The sequence below is a fragment of the Hemitrygon akajei genome, chromosome 3 (assembly GCF_048418815.1).
Source record: "Hemitrygon akajei chromosome 3, sHemAka1.3, whole genome shotgun sequence".
Lineage (NCBI taxonomy): Eukaryota > Metazoa > Chordata > Chondrichthyes > Myliobatiformes > Dasyatidae > Hemitrygon > Hemitrygon akajei.
This window is the reverse complement of record NC_133126.1, coordinates 26936766-26955637: the sequence shown is the minus strand read 5'-3', so window position 1 is coordinate 26955637 and position 18872 is coordinate 26936766. Positions and strand designations below refer to the sequence as shown.

The 18872-nt window shown below is 43.9% G+C and overlaps 1 protein-coding gene across 1 annotated transcript in view; it reads left to right on the top strand.

Annotated features, from left to right (window-relative positions):
• Positions 1-3571: 3571 nt before the first annotated feature.
• LOC140724793 (ovarian cancer G-protein coupled receptor 1-like) overlaps positions 3572-18872 on the top strand; it is a 72919-nt gene continuing 57618 nt past the window's right edge. Inside the window, exons 1-2 of the mRNA XM_073039405.1 lie at positions 3572-3676; positions 14298-14650. The gene's annotated coding sequence lies outside the window, so the exon portion shown is untranslated. The remainder of the gene's footprint in view (positions 3677-14297; positions 14651-18872) is intronic.

Sequence of the window (18872 nt, the reverse complement as noted above, 5' to 3'; positions counted from 1 at the left end):
CAGCTAGCCTCCTTCCCCTCCCCCCACCTTTTTATTCTGGCATCTTCCCCTTTCCCTTTCAGTCCTGAAGAACGGTCTCAACCCAAAATGCCGACAGTTTTGAGTCAACAGCTAGTTGGGTGGCGTTGTAGCAACAAGCTTGCACTCAACGTTAGTAAGACCAGGGAGCCGGCCGTGGACTTCAGAAAGGTCAAGATGAGAGAACACAAACCAATCCTCTTCTGGGGATCAGAAATGGAGAGAGTGAGCAATGTCAAGTTCATGGGTGTCAATATCTCTGAGGACCTAACCTGCTCCCAGCATAATTGATGTAGCTGTAAAGAAGGCAACTCATTAAGAGTTTGAAGAGATTTGGTTTGTCACCTAAAACACCTAAATGGATGTTGAACCTATGAACACGACCTTACTACTTCTTTTATTTCTGTTTTTGCACTACTTATTTAATGTAACTATTTAGTATACATACAGTGTATATATATATATACACACACACACTGTAATTCAGTACTTTTTTTACATTTATCAGGTATTGTATTGTACTGCTGCGGTGAAGTTAACAAACTTCACGACATATGCTGGTGAAATTAAACCTGATTCTGAGTTTATTCAATTCCATAGATGCCGCCTGACCAGCTGAGTTCCTCCAGTGTGTTTAGTGTGCATCACTTTGGCTTTCCAGCATCTGTAGACTGTCTCAAGTGAAAAACAAAATGCTGGAGGAACTCATCAAATCAGACATCATCAATGGAAGAGAATAAGCAGTTGATGTTTCCAGTCGAGATCTTCGTCATCTTGAACCAACCTGTACAACCCTACTCACTAAAACTCAATGTAGCCACGCTTTGGCTACCTTTCACAGCAACGGTCTGTTTTCTGTTCTAATTGCGTTCTTTCTTATATGATATTATATACTTTATGTTGTTAATATACACTGTGCCCACTTTATCGGAGAGACCGGTACACCTGCTCGTTAATGCAAATATCTACTTAACCAATCATATGGCAGCAACTCGATGCATAAAAGCATGCAGACATGGTCAAGAGGTTCAGTTCTTGTTCAGGACAAACATCAGAATTGGGCAAAAATGTGGTCTACGTGACTTTGACCGTGGAATGGTTGTTGGTGCCAGATGGAGTGATTTGAGAAACTGCCGATCTCCTGGGGTTTTCCATGCACAACCGTTTCTAGAGTTTACAGAGAATGGTGTAATAAACAAGAAACATCCAGTGAGCAGCCGTTGTGTGGGCAAAGAAGCCTTGTTAATGAGAGAAGTCGGAGGAGAATGGCCAGACTAGTTCAAGCTGACAGGAGGACGACAGTAATTCAAATAACCATGCATTATGACAGTGGCGTGCAGAAGAGCATCTCTGAACGCACAACTTGTCGAATTCTGAAGTGAGTGGGCTACTACAGCAGAAGACAATCAGCATACATTCAGTGACCTCTTTTTTAGGTAATAAAGTGGCCACAGAGTGTACATTTCTCTTGTGCATGTTGCATAACTGATGCCAAATGCCTCTGATGCTGCTGTTTTTCATTACAGCCGTCCATACATGCATTGTGCAACAGTTTCAATTTCACCTATCAGAAATACTCCATTCATTTCCGCCCACCCTCTGCTCCCACCCCCTCTATTATGAGTCCTGACGAAGGGTCTCGGCCCGAAACGTTGACTGCTCGTTTCAACGGATGCTGCCCGACCTGCCGAGCTCATCCAGCTTGTTTGTACGTGTTGACTTGACCGCAGCGTCTGCAGTGTACTTTGTGTGTGCCCTCTATTACCTGCACTCACTTGTTTCACTCTTCCTCGGTTGCTATGAAAGGTCCCAACCCTGAAGCATTAAACTTCCAGATTAGCTGTGTTCGTCACAGGTACGTGGCAACATCGAAACATACAGTGAAATGCTTTGTTTCTGGTGAATGCCAACGCAGTCTGAGGACGTGTGGGAGGCTGCCCACAAGTGTCACCGTGCTACTGGCACCAACACAGCATGCCCACGACTTACCAACCCAAAGTTGTACGCCTTTGGAATGTGGGACGAGACCGGAGCACCCGTAGGAAACCCACAGGTAGAACGTACAAACTCCTTACAGACAGCGATGGGATCTGAACCCTGATGGGTGATTCCTGGCACAGTAAAGCATCGTGCTAACACGAGCAAACTCCTTACAGACAGCGATGGGATCTGAACCCCGATGGGTGATTCCTGGCACAGTAAAGCATCGTGGTAACAAGAGCAAACTCCTTACAGGCAGTGGCAGGAATCGAACTCCGACTGGTGATCACTGCCACTGCAAAGCAATTGTGCTAACCGCTACCCTACTGATAATCATTAATGCGGGGAAGTCAGTTATCAAAGGTGGAGTTCACCCCCCGCAAGATGAAAACTGGACTTCAAAGCAGCTGTGGAGGCCAAGTGATTGAGTGCACTTAAAGCAGAAGCTGACAGGTTCTTAATTAGTCAGGGTGTCAAAGGTCACTGGGAGAAGGCGGGAGAATGGGGTTAAGAGGGATAATCGATCAGCCGTGATGGAATGATAGACAAGACTACTATTGATGGGCTGAATGGCCTAATTCTGCTCATGAATCTTCTGGTCTAAAACTAGCTTAACGTAGTGATTTTGTTATTAATAAGGAGCTGAGGTGGGACTGATCGCGGATTGCCAGCATTAGGCTAACCACTACATATCTCCCTTCATAGATGCTGTCTGGCCTGCTGAGTGTTACTACCTTTTTCTGATCTTAGATTTCAAAGGTTAAAGTATAGAATAAATTTATTATCAAAGTACAGATACGACACCATATGCTACCTCGAGTTTCACTTTTTGTTGGCATTTACAGGAAAATAAGGAAATACATAGAATATTTGAAAAACTATACTTAACAAAGCCTGACAAACAACCAATGTGCAAAAGATGATGAATTGTACAAATAATAAAAATAAGTAAATGAATAATATTGATTTGTAGAGACCTTGAACTTGATTCTTTAAGTTGTGGGATCAGTTCAGGGTTGAGGTGAGTGAAATGATTCATGCTGGTTCAGGAGCCTGATGGTTATAAGATGACAACTGTTCCTGAACTTGGTTGTGTGGGACCTGAGGCTCCTGCACGTCCTGCCTGATAGCAGCAGTGAGAAGAGAGCACAGCCTGGATGGTGGGGGTCCTTGATGAAGGAAACTGCTTTCTTGTGCCAGCGCTCCTTGTAATTGTGCTCAATGGTGGGGAGGGCTTTGCCTGGGATGAACTGGGCTGTATCCACCACTTTTTGTAGTTATTTATGCCCTCAGCTTTTTTTTTTTGACTTTCAATGGAACCAGGAGGATTCCGCTACCATGACGCAACTTGTGGGTCTCCTGACATTACCCACCCACGGCTTCGGCTCCCCCCTGCAGCCCACAAAATGCGTAAAACCAGTAACTATGACCAGAAACTTCAGCTGCACTGACTGTACACCAGCCCAGTTCCTCACCAGCTGCTCGGGAGTGCTTCACTCTGACAAACAACGTGTAGACACTTCCTACAGAAAAGCCACAAGAACAACACCACAGGCTGAGGCAGTTTCATAGACTGTCCCCACAGCTAGAACAAGGGTTGAGTGTGCAGGCTTCTTGACTGAATTACCGCGGCACCAACAATAAGGAAAGGATCTTCTTGAAGTCTGGACGCTGGAAGGTACCACTTTCCCTTTTGAAGCGTGAATTTTGTCTGCCCCAGATACGGAATGTTTGTGCCTGAGGTGCTGAGATGTTAAAGGCTTATAGCAAATAAAATACATCTTTTGTTTAGATTATACTGAATAATAAGACAGAAGGAAGGTGGGTGCCTTGAAAGAGGGTTCAATGAGAGGCCTTTTGCAGGCTCTGAAGGGCAGTGGGGAGAGGATAGAATCAGGGTCAGGCTGTGTGGTGAGGGATTTGCCTGGGATAGGGCAGGGGAGGCTTTTGCTGAGGGAATTTGGTGATGGAAAGTGGATAGAGGCGTGGAGTGTCAGGGAGAGTTGCAGAGCAAGGCAGGCGAAGAGGGAGGGAGGGGTGTGTAATGGAACTGGGTTGTCTGGTGGTGGGGAAGTATGACATGAGGGTGGGTACACATGGTGGGTGGAGCACACAGTAGAGAGGCAGGGGGGCAGCTGCTAGACTGTCCAAGCAAGGCAGGAAGTTATGCTGGTGACCTTGAACACGTGTCCACATTCTAGTAAGTGGATTTCAGAGAGTTCAGAAGGTTTTGGAGGAATTATGGCTTGAAAAGTCAGAGTGTAACATTCGCTGCTTAAGTGCAGATGGGAGAGGCAATACCACAGATGTGAGACTAAGACAAGTTCTAATCACCTTAATGATATAGGATTCTCTCAACCGCTGTACCAGTTAAATACACCTACTGTGACCCAATTCTATTAGCTGACTGCTCAAATCACCACCCACTTCAGCACGAGTCTTTCTCTCTCTCTCTCTCCCCCCTCCCTCTGTCCCCTCTCCCCTCTCTCTCTCCCCTTTTCTCTCTCTCTCTCTCTCTCTCTCTCTCTCTCTCTCTCTCTCTCTCTCTCTCTCTCTCTCTCTCTCTCTCTCTCTCTCTCTCTCTCTCTCTCTCTCTCTCTCTCTCTCCCCTTTTCTCCCTCTTTCACTCTCTCCTTTTCTCCCCCTCTCCCCCCACTCCCACAATACTCCAAGTGTGGTCTGACTAATGCCTTATAAAGCCTCAGCATTACATCCTTGCTTTTATATTCTAGTCCTCTCAAAATGAATGCTAACATCACATTTGCCTTCCTCACCACCATCTCTACCTGGAAGTTAGCCTTTAGGGAATCCTGCATAAGGACTCACAAATCCCCTTAAACCTTTTATTTTTGAATTTTCTCCCCATTTAAAAAATATTCCATTCTTTTATTCCTTCTACCAAAGTGCATGACCGTGTGCTTCCTGACACTGTATTCCATCTGTCACTTCTTTGCCCATAATCCTAATGTCTAAGTCCTTATGCAGACTCCCCACTTCCTCAACAATACCTGCTCCTCCGTCCGTCTTCATATCAATCACAACTTGGCCGCAAAGCCATCAATTCTGTTACCCACATCATTGACATATAGCGTGAAAAGAAGTGGTCCCAACACCGACCCCTGTAGAACACCATTAACCAGAAAAGGGCCCCTTTCTTCCCCACTCTTTTTCTCCTGCCAATCAACTAATCTTCTATCCATGCTAGTATCTTTCTTATAATACCATTGGCTCTTGCCTTGTTCAGCAGCTTCATGTGTGGCACCTTGTCAAAAGCTGTCTGAACAAAAGCCAATCAACAATGTCTGCTGACTCTCCTATGTTTATTCTATCTGTTATTTCCTCAAAGGCTTGTCCAGAATACCCCTTAAGATGTTGACGTCAGCCTATTTTACCATGTTTACTGAATGTTGAACCTATTAAATATTGTAAGGCCTAGATTGAATAGACATGAAGAAGACATTTCCAACAGTGGAGGAGTCTAGGACCAGAAGGCACAGCCTCAGAATAGAAAGATGTCCCTCTAGGACAGACATGATGAGGAATTTATTCAGCCAGAGGATGTGGAATTCATTGCCACAGATGGCTGTGGAGGCCAATTCATTGGTATATTTAAAATGGAGGGTTATAGGTTCTTAAGTAGTGAGGGTGCCAAAGTTTTTGGAGCGAAGGCAGAATAATAGGATTGAAAGGAAAAATAAATCAGCCTTGATGGATCAGCCTCAATAGGTTGGATGGGCTAATTCTTCTCCTATGTTTTATGGCTTAAAATTACCCATCAGAATTTCCTCTCATTGTGTGAACTTAAAGAGTACCGCCAACAGCCCAAAAAAAAAACACCCCTGGGATATGTAAGTCATTTTGACACCTTTGCTAAAATGATATAGACTTGAAAAAGCAGCTGTCTAGAAATGAGCAATAACTGAAAAGAGTGACGTTACCATCATACTATCCACGTCAGGAAGAGATGGTTCAATACCATGTTTCATTTGACTGAAGCACAGTTAGCTGCATTCAAAGAAAAGTGGATGTTGGCTAAAAGATAATGAAGGTTAGATCATAAGACATAGAGCAGAATTAGGCCATTCAGCCCATCAAGTCTGATTCAATAGATGGCTTTGTTGCCAAGTTTGCAGATGATATGAAGATTGGTGGAGGGGCAGGTAGGGCTGAGGAAACGGGTAGGATGCAGAAGGATTTAGACAGATTAATAGAATGGGCAAGAAAGTAGAAAATGAAATACAACGTGGTCATGCACTTTGGTAGTAAAAATAAATGTGCGAACTATTTTCTAAACAGGGAGAACATCCAGGAATCTGAGATGCAGAGTGATTTGGGAGTCCTTGTGCAGAACACCCTGAAGGTTAACTTGTAGGTTGAGTTGGTGGGGAGGAAGGCAAATGCCATATTAGCATTCATTTCAAGAGGTCTAGAATACAAGAGCAGGGATGTGATGCTGAGGCTTTATAAGGCACTGGTGAGGCCTCACCTTGAGTATTGTGAACAGTTTTGGGCTCCTCATCTTAGAAAAGATGTACTGGCATTGGAGAGGGTCCAGGGGAGGTTCACAAGGATGATTCCAGGAATGAAAGGGCTATCATACGAGGGACGTTTAACTGCTCTGGGTCTGTACTCGCTGGAATTCAGAAGGATACGGGGGGATCTCATTGAAACCTTTCGAATGTTGAAAGGCCTAGACAGAGTAGATGCTTCCCATGGTGGGAGAGTCTAGGACAAGAGGGCACAGCCTCAGGATAGAGGAGCACCCTTTCAAAACAGAAATGCAGAGAAATTTCTTTAGCTAAAGGGTGGTGAATTTGTGGAATTTATTGCCACATGTAGCTGTGGAGGGCAGATCGTTGGGTGTATTTAAGGCAGAGATTGATAGGTTCTTGATTGGACATGGCACCAAAGGTTACGGGGAGAAGGCCGGGAACTGGGGTTGAGGAGGAGACAGGAAAAAAGATCAGCCATGATTGAATGGCGGAGCAGACTCGATGGGCCAGATGGCCTAATTCTGCTCCCGTGTCTTATGGCAATGAATTCCACAGATTCACCAACATCTGGCAAAAGAAATTCTTCCTCATCTGTGTTCCAAAGGGTGGTCCTATTCTGAGAGTGTGTCCTCCAGTCCCAGGCTCCCCTAAGAGTTCTTCTGTAAAGAATTAGTAGGTTTGCTGTTTGAGGAGACATGGAGCAGACAAGGACAGCATGCCCGAGAGTCTGCCAAATGAAAGGAGACCTCAACAATACACGCAAAATTCTTTCTGGGCTAGGCAGTTTTGATGCAGAGAGGATAGTTCCCTCTTTGAGGGGTCTACTAATGGGGTGGGGGGCACTTGTTAAGAATGACAGCCATTTCTGGTTGAGGTGAGGAAAGATTTATTCACTCAGTGGTTGATGAATCTTTGGGATCCTCTGTTCTGACGGCTCAGTCAGAGATTTCATTCAAAACAGAAGGGAATTCCTTTCTGAACATTAAGGGAATCAAGGGATAAACATAGAATATAGTCATAGACAGCCCTTTGGCCCACCTAGTCTGTGCCAATCTGTTATTCTGCCTCGTCCCATAGCTCTCCGCACCTGTCCAAATTTCTCTTAAATATTGCAATTGAACCTGCATCTACTTTTTCCGCTGGCAGCTCGTTCCCTTCTCACCACCCTCTGAATGAGAAAGTTCCCCCTCAGGTTTCCCTTAAATATTTCTCCTTTCATCCTCAACCTATGAATTCTGGTTCTCGAGCATAGAACATAGAACATTACAACACAGCACAGGCCCTTTGGCCCACAATTTTGTGCCGACTTTTTAACCTACTCCAAGGTTAATCTATCCCTTCCCTTCCACATAGCTTCCATTTTTCTTTCATCCATGTGCTATCTAAGAATTTCTTAAATGTCTCTAATGTACCTGGCTCTATCACCAGCCCTAGCAGCGTACACCACCCCTCTCTGTACAGAATTCTGACATCACCCCCTTATACTTTTCCTCCAATCACCATAAAATTATGCCTTTAGTACTAGCCATTTCCATACTGGGCAAAAAACTTTGGATGTCCAAGATGATAAGCAGTATTTAGTTCTGGGATATATGGTACTGAGTTAAAAGATTTTGATGAATTATGGACCAACCTTAACAGGTGGAATTGTCCACTCTTGTTCTTGGTTCTTCCATTCCAATCTGTTGAAGAGTGATAAGGCATAAAAACAGGTTCTTTACCTCATTGACTCCTTGATAATCACCAACCACTCTTTTACACTAATCCTACATTAATTTCATTTTTTTTTATTTTTCCATATTCCCATCAGTCCCCTCCCCCCCCCCCCCACCATCCTAACCCTCATCTATGCAATTGGGGCAGGTTACAGTGGCCAATCAACCTTTTCACTCACATCTCTTTGGGATATGGGAGGAAACCGGAGCACCCAAGAGAAGCCCATGCATATGCAGAAAGAACGACCAAACTCTGCACAGACAGCACCCGAGTTTGGGATTGAACCTGGGTTTGTTGATGCTGTGAAGCAGAGGTTCTACCAGCTGTGCCATGGGCAGCCCAAGTAGTAACATCTTTGAATAAAGAGGTGTCTGTGAAACCACTGAGAATCATGTGAACCACACACCACTGGTGCAGAGATTGAAGAAACATGTGGCATTGGATATTCAAGGTATATGGCCAGATAATATAGGGTGTTAGGGTGTTCATCCCCCTACTGCATCTGCACTGTAAAATCATCTTAAATCACAGAAACACAAAACATAGCAGCAGGGGTATTCCATTCAGCATTTCAAGCCTGACCCATCAGCTCTTAGTCTCCTTCTCTTCCTCTCTCAAACCATTTCATTATCTCGGTCTCTCTCTCTCTCTCTCCCCTCGATCTTTCTCCCTCTCTCTTTCAATTATCTCTTTATTACTTGAGCTCTCCCTCTATCATTCTATTAACCTTTCTCCCTCTCTTTCAATTCCATTTTCTCTATCTGCCACTGTAACTCTTCCTCTATTTTTCTTCCTTTCTATTCCTTTCTCTATTAATCTCTCCCTTCCTGCTCCTCTATCTATCTTGCATCTCTGCGTCTCCCTCTGTAATATTTTTCTGTCTCATGCTTTCAAACAATCTGTCTCCTTTTTTCTCCTTTTTTCTTCATTTTCCATCTCTCCCTCTCTCCCACCCCTGTCCCTCCCCCTTTCCCCTTTCCCTCTCTCTCTCTCTCTCCCCCTCCCCCTCTCCCTTTCCCCCCACTCTCTCTCTTTCCCTTTCCCTGTCTGTCTGTTTGTCTTGCCAGCATTTCCAAATGCTCAGTAAACTAGTTTGTTCTCAGTGGGAGTTACTATTTAATGTGTAACTAGATGGTGAATGGGTGAAAGGAATTCCCGGCAATTCTTTGGCAAGCTAAATTGTCTGGTTTCAGTAGCTGAAGGAAGTGGAACAACATCCTCACTCGACAAGATGCAGTAGTGACAGCACACAGTGGTGGACCACAGGCTTCAAGGTGAGGTGAGAAGTATATGCTGGAGCGTTTTGAGATCAAGAAGGAGGTGGTGTTGGGTCTTCTGAAGATTATTAAAGTGGATAAGCCCCCAAGGCCTGATGGGATAAATACCAGTTCATTGAGAAAGGCAAGAGAGGAAATTGCTGAGGCCTCGAGTAAGATCTGTTTAGCAGTGTGGAGGAACGGAAGGATTTTGGGGTCCATGTCCATAGACCACTCTAAGTTGCTACACAAGTTGATATGGTGGTTAAGAAGACATATTTTGTGTTGACCTTCATTAGTCGGGGTATTGAGTTCAAGAGCGACAAGATAATATTGCAGCTCTATAAAACTCTGGTTAGGCCACATTTGGAATGTTCAGTTCTAATCACCTCATTATAGGAAGGATGTGGAAGCTTTCGAGAGGGTGGAGAGGAGATTTACCAGAACGCTGCCTGGATTAGAGAGCACGTCTTATCAGGATAGACTGAGCAGGCTAGGGCGTTTCTCTTTGGAATGATGAGAGGTAACTTGACAGAGGTGTAGGGGGTGATAAGATAATTCTATTGTGTTTCTTATATTTATTGTGAATGCTTGCAAGAAAATGAATTTCAATGTTGTATATGGTACTTTGATAATAAATTTACTTTGAACTTCGAAGGGCATAGATCCAGTGGATAGTCGAGAGATTTTTAGTCAGGAAATGGCTAATACAAGGGCACATAATTTTAAGGTAAATAGAGGAAAGTTCAGGGGAGATGTCAGAGGTAGGATTTTACCAAGAGAGTGGTGTGTGTGTGTGGTACATCCTGCCAGTAGTGGTGGTAGAGGCAGAAACAGTACATTAGAAACATTTAAGAACCTTTTTGATAGGCACATGGAGGATAGAAAAATGAAGGGCAATATACGAGAGAAGAGTTAAATTGATCTTGGAGTAGGTTAAAATTAGCACAGCATCATGGACCAAAAGGCCTGTACTGTACTGTACTGTACTGTGCTGTACAGTTCTTTGTTCCATGTTGCATGTTCTATCTTCGTAGTTTCACTAGCAAAAGGTGAAGTCCCAGGAAACAGGAGAGTAGCCAATGTTTTTCCATTGTTAAAGAAAGGAAATTGGGATAATCCAGAGAATTATAGGCCAGTTAACCTCAAACCAGTAGTACAGCAGCAAATGGAGTAGATTCTTAGGACTAACTCTCATTTGGAAAAGTATGGGCTAATTAAGGACAGTGAGTGTGGCCCTGTGCAGGTGATATCATAGCTTACAAAGTTGATTAAGTGTTTGGAGGATGTGACAAAGGTGATAGATAAGGGTAGGGCAATGCATGTTGCCTACATGGACCCTGGTAATATATTTCACAAGGTCTCTCATGGTAGACTGACTCAGAAGATTAAGCAACATGGGATCTGGTGTGACTTGGTAGATTAGATTCAGAACTGGCTTGCTCGTAAAACTCAGAGCGTAGTGGTGAAGGTTTGTTATTCTGGGTGGAGGTCCATGACTTGTGGTATTCTACAATGATCCGGGTGTCTGATGTTTAGGTTTAGATTTGGATGAAAATGTAGACGGTTAGAAAATTGGAGAAGACACATAAGTTGGTGGAGTTGCAGACGTTGAAGATGGTTGCCATAGGACGGATTGGGATTAAAATCAGTTGTACAAACGTTTGTAGATATGGGCAGACAAATGGCTGATTTGTTTATTCTGGGCAAGTGCAAGATGTTCCACTTTAGGAGGTCAAATGTAAAGGGAAAACATACAGGACCCTTAACATCATTGATATACAGAGAGAACCAAATCCATAATTGAATTGAATTGGCTTTATTACCTACATCCTTCATATACATGAGGAGTGTTTGATGGCTATCAGCCTACACTCGCTGGAGTTTAGAAGAATGGGGGCAGGGGGATCTCATTGAAACCTACTGAATATTGAAAGGTTTAGAGAGAGTGGACATGGAGACGATGCTTCCAATTGTAGGAAAGTCTAGGGACAGAGGGCATAGCCTCAGAATAGAGGGATGTCCCTCTAGAACAGTGATGAGGAGGAATTCCTTTAGCAAGAGGGTGTTGAATGTGTGGAATTCATTGCCACACACAGCTGTGGAGGCCAAGTCATTGGGTATATTTAGAGAAGAGGTTGATGGTTTCTTGACTAGTAAGGGCATCAAAGATTATGGGGAGAAGGCAGGAGAATGGGGTTGAGAAGGATGATAAATCAGCCACGATGGAATAACAAAGCAGATTTGAGGGCTGAATGGCTGAATTTTGCTCCTATGTCTTATAGTCTTAAGAGTCAGAAAGTTGTGTTGCAGCTGTATAAACATTTGGTTAGGCTGCACTTAAAGCAAGATTGGTGACCCCCTTACAGGAAGGATGTGGAGGGTTTGGAGAGGGTATGGAAGAGGTTCCGGGATTAGAAATAGGAAACATTAGATAAACTTGGATGGCTTTTTTCTGGAGCATCAGAGGTTGAGGGGAGTCATGACAGAAATGTTTTAAATGATGAAAGGATAGACAGAATCTTTTTTTCAAAGGCAGAAATGTCAAATCCTAGACAAAATGCATTTAAGGTGGGGGGGGGGATATTTGAAGGAGATGTGTGGGACAGAGAATGGTGGGTGGCTGGAATGTGCTGCTGGGATGCTAGTAGAGGCAGATACAATAGTGGTGTTGAAGTTGGTAGACTCATGATTCCACAGGGACTGGGGGGATATGGACCATGTGCAGTTTTAGTTTAATTTGGTATCATTTTCGTACTGACTTCAGGGCTGAAGGGCCTATTCCTGTGCTATATATTTGTGTGTTCTGTGTTTCGTGTTCTATGTTACCACCTGTCATGGATCCTCTCCCCTAAATGCGACAGGTAACTCTTCTCCTCACTCTGCCAACTCTCTGAAATAGATAGAGAGAAGTTAGAAATACCAAATGTGTCAGGCAACATCTGTGTGTGTGTGTGTGTGTCGGGGCGGGGGATGCCCAGAAACAGGTATAACTTGAAATATTCTCCCCTTCCTCTCCCCCTCCCCTCCCTGTCTCCCCCCCCACCTCTCTCTGACCTGATGAGTGTTTGTAGCACTTCACAATTTCATTTCGTAATTTACAGCATCTACAATTTTTAATTCTTTTTGATTCTGGCACTTTAAGGTTCAAGTTCTAGTTGAACTGTCATTCAACCATACACGAGTACAGCCAAACAAAACAGCTTTCCTCCGGGACCAAGGTGCAAAACGAAGTACCAACTGCATATAGCACACAACACATATAGTTACAACAGCAGAAAACCATTCAGTCACAAAAAAATAACATAGGCTTATTCCCTGATTAGCATGGCCCTTAGACTGATGGTGAATGGGAGGCTGCCCTGGTCCTGCTTGTTCTTCCACTGAGTGAACATGAGCGTAGCAACCAACGCTGTAAGACGTACGTGCCCGTCCGTCTGCCTGTCTGTTTGCCTCCATGTGCGTGCATGCCCACGTGCGTGTGTCTGTATGGCACTATATGTAAATTGGTATTTATTTCTTCTCACTGTCACTTCCTTTTCTCACTCAAGTTTTCTCTTTCATACTGTTGTTCTCTTTCTCACTTTCTATTTCTCTACACCTCACTCTCAGTCTCTTATTCTCCCTTTCTATTTCACTCCCAAACTCTCTCTCACATGCTCTCATTCTCCCTGCCTCTTGCTGCTGTGACCCTGAAATTTCCTTTGGGATCACTGTCTATCACTGCCTCTGGAATGCTCTCTGTAGCTCTCTATCGCCCTCTATTGCTCTGCAAAGCACTTTCTTCAGTCATTCACACTCACTCACTCTTTCTTCTTCACTCCCCTCCCATTCTTCTCCACTTCCCTTCCGCATTGACATTTAGCTTCCGAAATAAACTTGCTTCTAGTTGGTTCAAAAGGAAAAGTGTTTAAAAATCAAAGAAGAGTGGGGGTGGGGGGGTTCTCATTGAAACCTATCACGTATTAAAGGGCCTAGACAGAGTGGACGTGGAGAAGATATTTTCTATAGTGGGGGAGTCCAGGACCAAAGGGCACAGCCTCAGAACATAAGAATGTCCCTTTAGAACAGAGATGAGGAGGATGGTGAACCTGTGGAATTCATTGCCACAGATGACTGTGGAGGCCATGTCATTGGGTATATTTAAAGCAAAGGTCGATAGATTCATAATTAGTAAGGGAGTCAAAGGTTACGGGTAGAAGACTGGAGGACAGTAAACCAGACAAAATCAAATGACAGTGCACACTCGAGGGGCCAAATGGCCCAATTCTTCTCCTATGTCTTATAGTCTTTGAAATGGGCTTTTCTCTTTGGAGTGAAGGAGTATAAGAGGTGTCATGATAGAGGAGTATAAGATGATTAAAGGACATTGATAGAGTGGATGGCTAGTGACTTTCTCCCCAGTGTTGAAATGGCTATTACAAGAAGGCCTAATTTTAAGCTGTTTGTAGGAACGTACATGGGGAATGTCAGAGGTAGTTTTTTTTTTACACAGAAAATCGTGAGTCTGTGGACCCCTCTGCTGGGGGTGCTGGTAGAGGTAGAAATATTAGGGGCATTTAAGAGACTTGGATGAAAGGAAAATGGAAGATTATGTGACGGGGAAGGGTTTGATTGATCTTAGAGTAGGTTAAAGTGTCAGTACAACATTGTGGACCGAAGGGCCTGTATTTGTGCTGTGCAGTTCTCTGTTCTATGAACTGTGTGGAGAGTTGTCGCTGTTTAAGTTTCAGGGTGGGGAGAAGGTGTTGGGAAGTGCCTCCCCATGTCTGACAGGGCGACAAGTCACTGATATTGCAGAAACCAAGACCCCTTGGAGTTAAAATCTTAACAGGTCGGGAATGTTTAAATGCTGGAGGCCAAGGAGGAAAATGGGAATTTACACCGAGGCAGTTCCCCTTTGCCACGGCTCCACATCGGACTCGGGGAGAGAGCACTGCAGGAGTTATCAGTGTGTGGAGACATTCGGACTTGTGAACGGGACGCACGGCCGCTGAAGCTGACCACCCACTCCCGCGCAGCAGGCTTTTCCTGGCGAACCTCAGCTTAACATACGAAGGCAGAGTTGCACAGAGAAAGCCCGAAGATGATCAGATTGTATCTCCAATGCTTTCATCCACATGCAATCACAAGGCGACAAACACTGAGGACAAGCTGGTACGGAGGCCGAAACAAACCTCAACTCAGGTAAGAGTTCCAGCGTTTATTTTCTATCTGTATGACTTCTATTTATTTTATTTAGAGATACAGCACGGTATCAGGTCCTTGCAGCCCAAACAGTTCACCAAACACACTTACACCAGTGTGAACAATTAACCTATTAATCTGCACGCCTTTTGAATGTGTGGAGGAAACCGGAGCACTCTGAGGAAACGCATGTGGTCACGGAGAGAACATACACACTCCTTACAGACAAAGGTGGGTCTTGAACCCAGGTTGCTGGTGCTGTAGTAGAGTAACCCTAACCACTGCGCTACCATGTTACCCTTACATTTTTTTAAGGGTCAACTGTCCATTCCTCTGCAGAAGCCGCCTGACCCACTGAGCCCATAAGTGAAGAAACTAAAGAGTCTCTCATAACAGAAACTACTAAGGGAGAAAGTTGATGAGCAGAACCATTTATGGGAGGGTTGGGGGTCAGAAGGGAATAATGGGAGGAGGGGAAGTGGGACCAAGTGGCTTTTTAACCAACTACACGATCAATCTGCCACATATCTCTCAATTTTCCTTTCATCCATGCATATTTAAGAGTCCCTTAAATGTCCCTAATGTATCTGCCTCCACCATCACCTATGGTGACCCATGAAACTACCACTCTGGTAAAAAACCTACCTCTGACATCCTCCCTATGCTTTCCTCCCAACACAAGTTACATCCCCTCATATTAGCCAGTGCCACCCTGGGAAGAGCTCTCCACTCTATCAGTACGTTCTATCACTTGATCTACTGTATGCCTCTTATCATTCTGTACACCCCTATCAAGTTGCCCCTGAATTCTCCATCACTCCAAAGGGAAAAGCTTGCTGATCTCGGATCAGGACCTCAGCATTCTTAAGTGCGAGGGTGAACAGCCAGAGATTGTGGTCCATGTAGGTGCCAATGATATGGGTAGGACGGGTGATGAGGTTCTGCAAAAGGAGTTAGGTGCTAAGTTAAAGGGCAGGACCTCCAAGGTTGTGAACTCAGGACTGCTCACCATGCCACATGCTACTGAGACCAGAACTAGGACGATTATGCAGTTTAACACATGGCTAAGGAGTTGGTGCAGGAGGGAGATTTTTGGATCATTGAGCTCTCTTCCAGGAAGGTGGGATTTGTTCCTGAACTGGATGGGGACTAAACATCCTGCGGGAAGGTTTGTTAATGCTGCACAGTGGGGCTTAAACTGGAGTTACGGGGGGGGAGGGGATCAGAATGCCAGAACTTGCAGAGATTGGGGACGCAGATGTTGGTAAGACCTCAGACAAAGTGAGGAATCAAAAGGTTGAGCATGGTGCGACTAGTGTCCATGAGCATCAATTATTTCAATGCACCGAGTACCATAGGAAAGGTGGATGAGCTCAGGGCTTGGGTCAACACCTGGAGTAATGACTTTGTACTATTAGTGAGACTTGGTTGCAGAAGAGGCAGGACTGGCAGCTCAATAATCCGGGGTTCTACTGTTTTACATGTGACAGAGTGGGAGGGATTAAAGGAGGAGGGGCGGCATTACCAGTCAGGGAAAATGTCCACCAGGACAGACTGGAGTACTCGACTAGTGAGGCATTATGGGTGGAGCTGACAAATAAGAAAGGCAAGACCATGTTAAAGGGGCTATATTACTGACCACCCAACAGCCCTAGGGATTTAGAGAAATAAATTTGTCTGTAGGAAGAAACATAAGGTTGTTACGGTAGGTGATTTTAACTTTCCACATATTGTCTAGGAATCCCATACTGTAAAAGGACTTGACGGGATAGAGTTTGTCATGTGTTCAGGAAAGTTTCTTAATCAATACGTAGAAGTCCCAGTGAGAGAGCGTACAATACTGGATCTGCTATTGGGGAAGGTGACAGAAGTTTGTGTAGTGGGACACTTTGCATCCAATGATCACAATGCCATTAGTTTCAAAGTAAATATGCAAAAAGATAGGTCTGGTCCGCAGGATGAGATTCTAAATTGGAGAAAGGTCCATTTTGATGGTATCAGAAATGATCTGGCCACAGTGGACAGGGACAGGCTGTTTTCTGGCAAAGGTGGTCTTGGTAAGTGGGAGGCCTTCAATTGTGAGAGTACAAAGATTGTATGTGCTTGTCAGAATAAAAGGTAAAGATAACAAGGTGGGTGTAGGTAATCTTTGTTTTCAAGAAATATTGAGGTCCTGGTTAAGAGAATAGGTAAGTAGGAACAAATAAGGTGCTTACGGAGTATTAGAGATGCAAGAAAACACTTAAGAAATTAATCAGAAAGGCTAAAAGAAGACATGAAGTTGCTCCTACGTTCCTGAGGGATTCTACAGATATGATAAGAGCAAAAAGATTGCAGAATTGATCCTTTGTAAGACCAGAATGATAATTCATGTGTGGAGCCAAAACAGATGGGAGAGATCTTAAATGAATTCTTTGCATTTGTAGTTGCTCTGGAGACAGACACAGAGTCTATAGAAGCGAGGCAAAACAGCATCAACCTCATGGACCCTGTACAGATTACTGAGGAGGAGATGTCTTCCACTTTGGTAGGACCAATCAGGATAGTTCTTACACAGTGAAGGGCAGGGTACTGAGGAGTGTGGTAGAACAAAGGGATCTGGGAATACAGGTCTATAATTTGTTGAAAGTGGCATCACAGGTAGATAGAATTGTAAAGAAAAATTTTGGCACATTGGACTTCGTATTGAGTATAGGAAATGGGTGTTATGTTGAAGTTGCAAAAGAGTGAGGCCTAATCTGAAGTATTGTGTGAAGCTTTGGTCACCTACCTATAGGAAAGATGTAACCAAGGTTGAAAGACTACAGAGAAAATTTACAAGGATGTTGCTGGGTCTGGAGGACCTGAGTTATAAGGAACGATTGAATAGGTTAGGACTGTATTGTTTAGAACGTAGAATATTGAAAGGAGATTTGATAGAGGTATATAAAATTCTTTCCATTGAGATTGGGTGGGACTACTATCAGAGATCATGGCTTAAAGGTGAAAGGTGAGAAGTTTCAGGGGAACATGAGGGGAAATCTCTTCACTGAGAGGTTTGTGAGAATGTAGATTGAGCTGCCAGCACAAGTGGTGCATGTGAGCTCGATTTCAACGTTTAAGAGAAGTTTGGATGGATGCATGGATGGTAGGGGTACAGAGGGCTATGGTCCCAGTGCAAGTCATCGGGAATAGGCAGTTTAAATGGCTTTGGCATGGACTAGATGGGCTGAAGGACCTATTTCTGTGCTGTACTTCTCTAGACTCTATCTCCATAAAACATGCTCTCTAATCCAGGCAGCAGCTTGGTAAATCTCCTGTTTTCTTGGAAATCATCATTAAGGTGGAATTTTCCAGTGTGCTCATACACATGTGAAACTGGTGTCTTATCAAACCCACACCAGAGAGAGCTTCTGGAGTCTGTGTCTCCAAAGTAGTTTCCCGTCAATGTTGTAATAACCACAATTTCAACACAGTACAACAAACACTTCCCCATTTTGAGACTTCACTGCATCCTCTGATATCAGTCACCTCTTGTCACTTGCTCCTCCTCCACAATGAGTAACTGCAATGAATAACGCCCACCACATGGTTGGCCATGAGAACAGTGATAATACAACAGAACTCTAAAGCACCTGGGGGAATCGTAAGACTCCTTCTAAGTTTCTGTCACTTCCTCTAATGTTTCTTTATTTGGCTTTTGTTGAAAAACGTTCCCTGACAGCAACGTAGTGAATCATTTCAATCCTGATGAAAGATCTTGGCCTGAAACGTCAACTGGTTATTCCCCTCCACACATTATAATATTATTATATAATTATATAATATATATATATGCATTATAATATCTCTCTCTGTGGACAGATGAACACTCAGGTCTTTAGAAATGCTTTTGTAGCCCTTTCTAGCTTTATGCATCACTACAAATTTTCTTCTAAGGTCTTCTGAAAGTTGTTTTGATTGAGGCACGGTGCACATAAGCAGATCTTTCTTGAGAAGAGCAGGTTCTGTCAGTAAACTGACTTTGTGTGTCTTTTTTATAGGGCAGGGCACCTTTACAACCCACACCTCCAATCTCATCTCATTGACTGAAACACCTGACTCCAAATAGCTTTTGTAGAACGCATTATCCCAGAGGTTCACACACTTTTTCCAACAACATGTAATATTGGATCACTTTTCTCAAAAAATAAATGAACAAAGGGGGATATTAGAGGAAGGTTTTTCACTCAGAGAGTGGTTG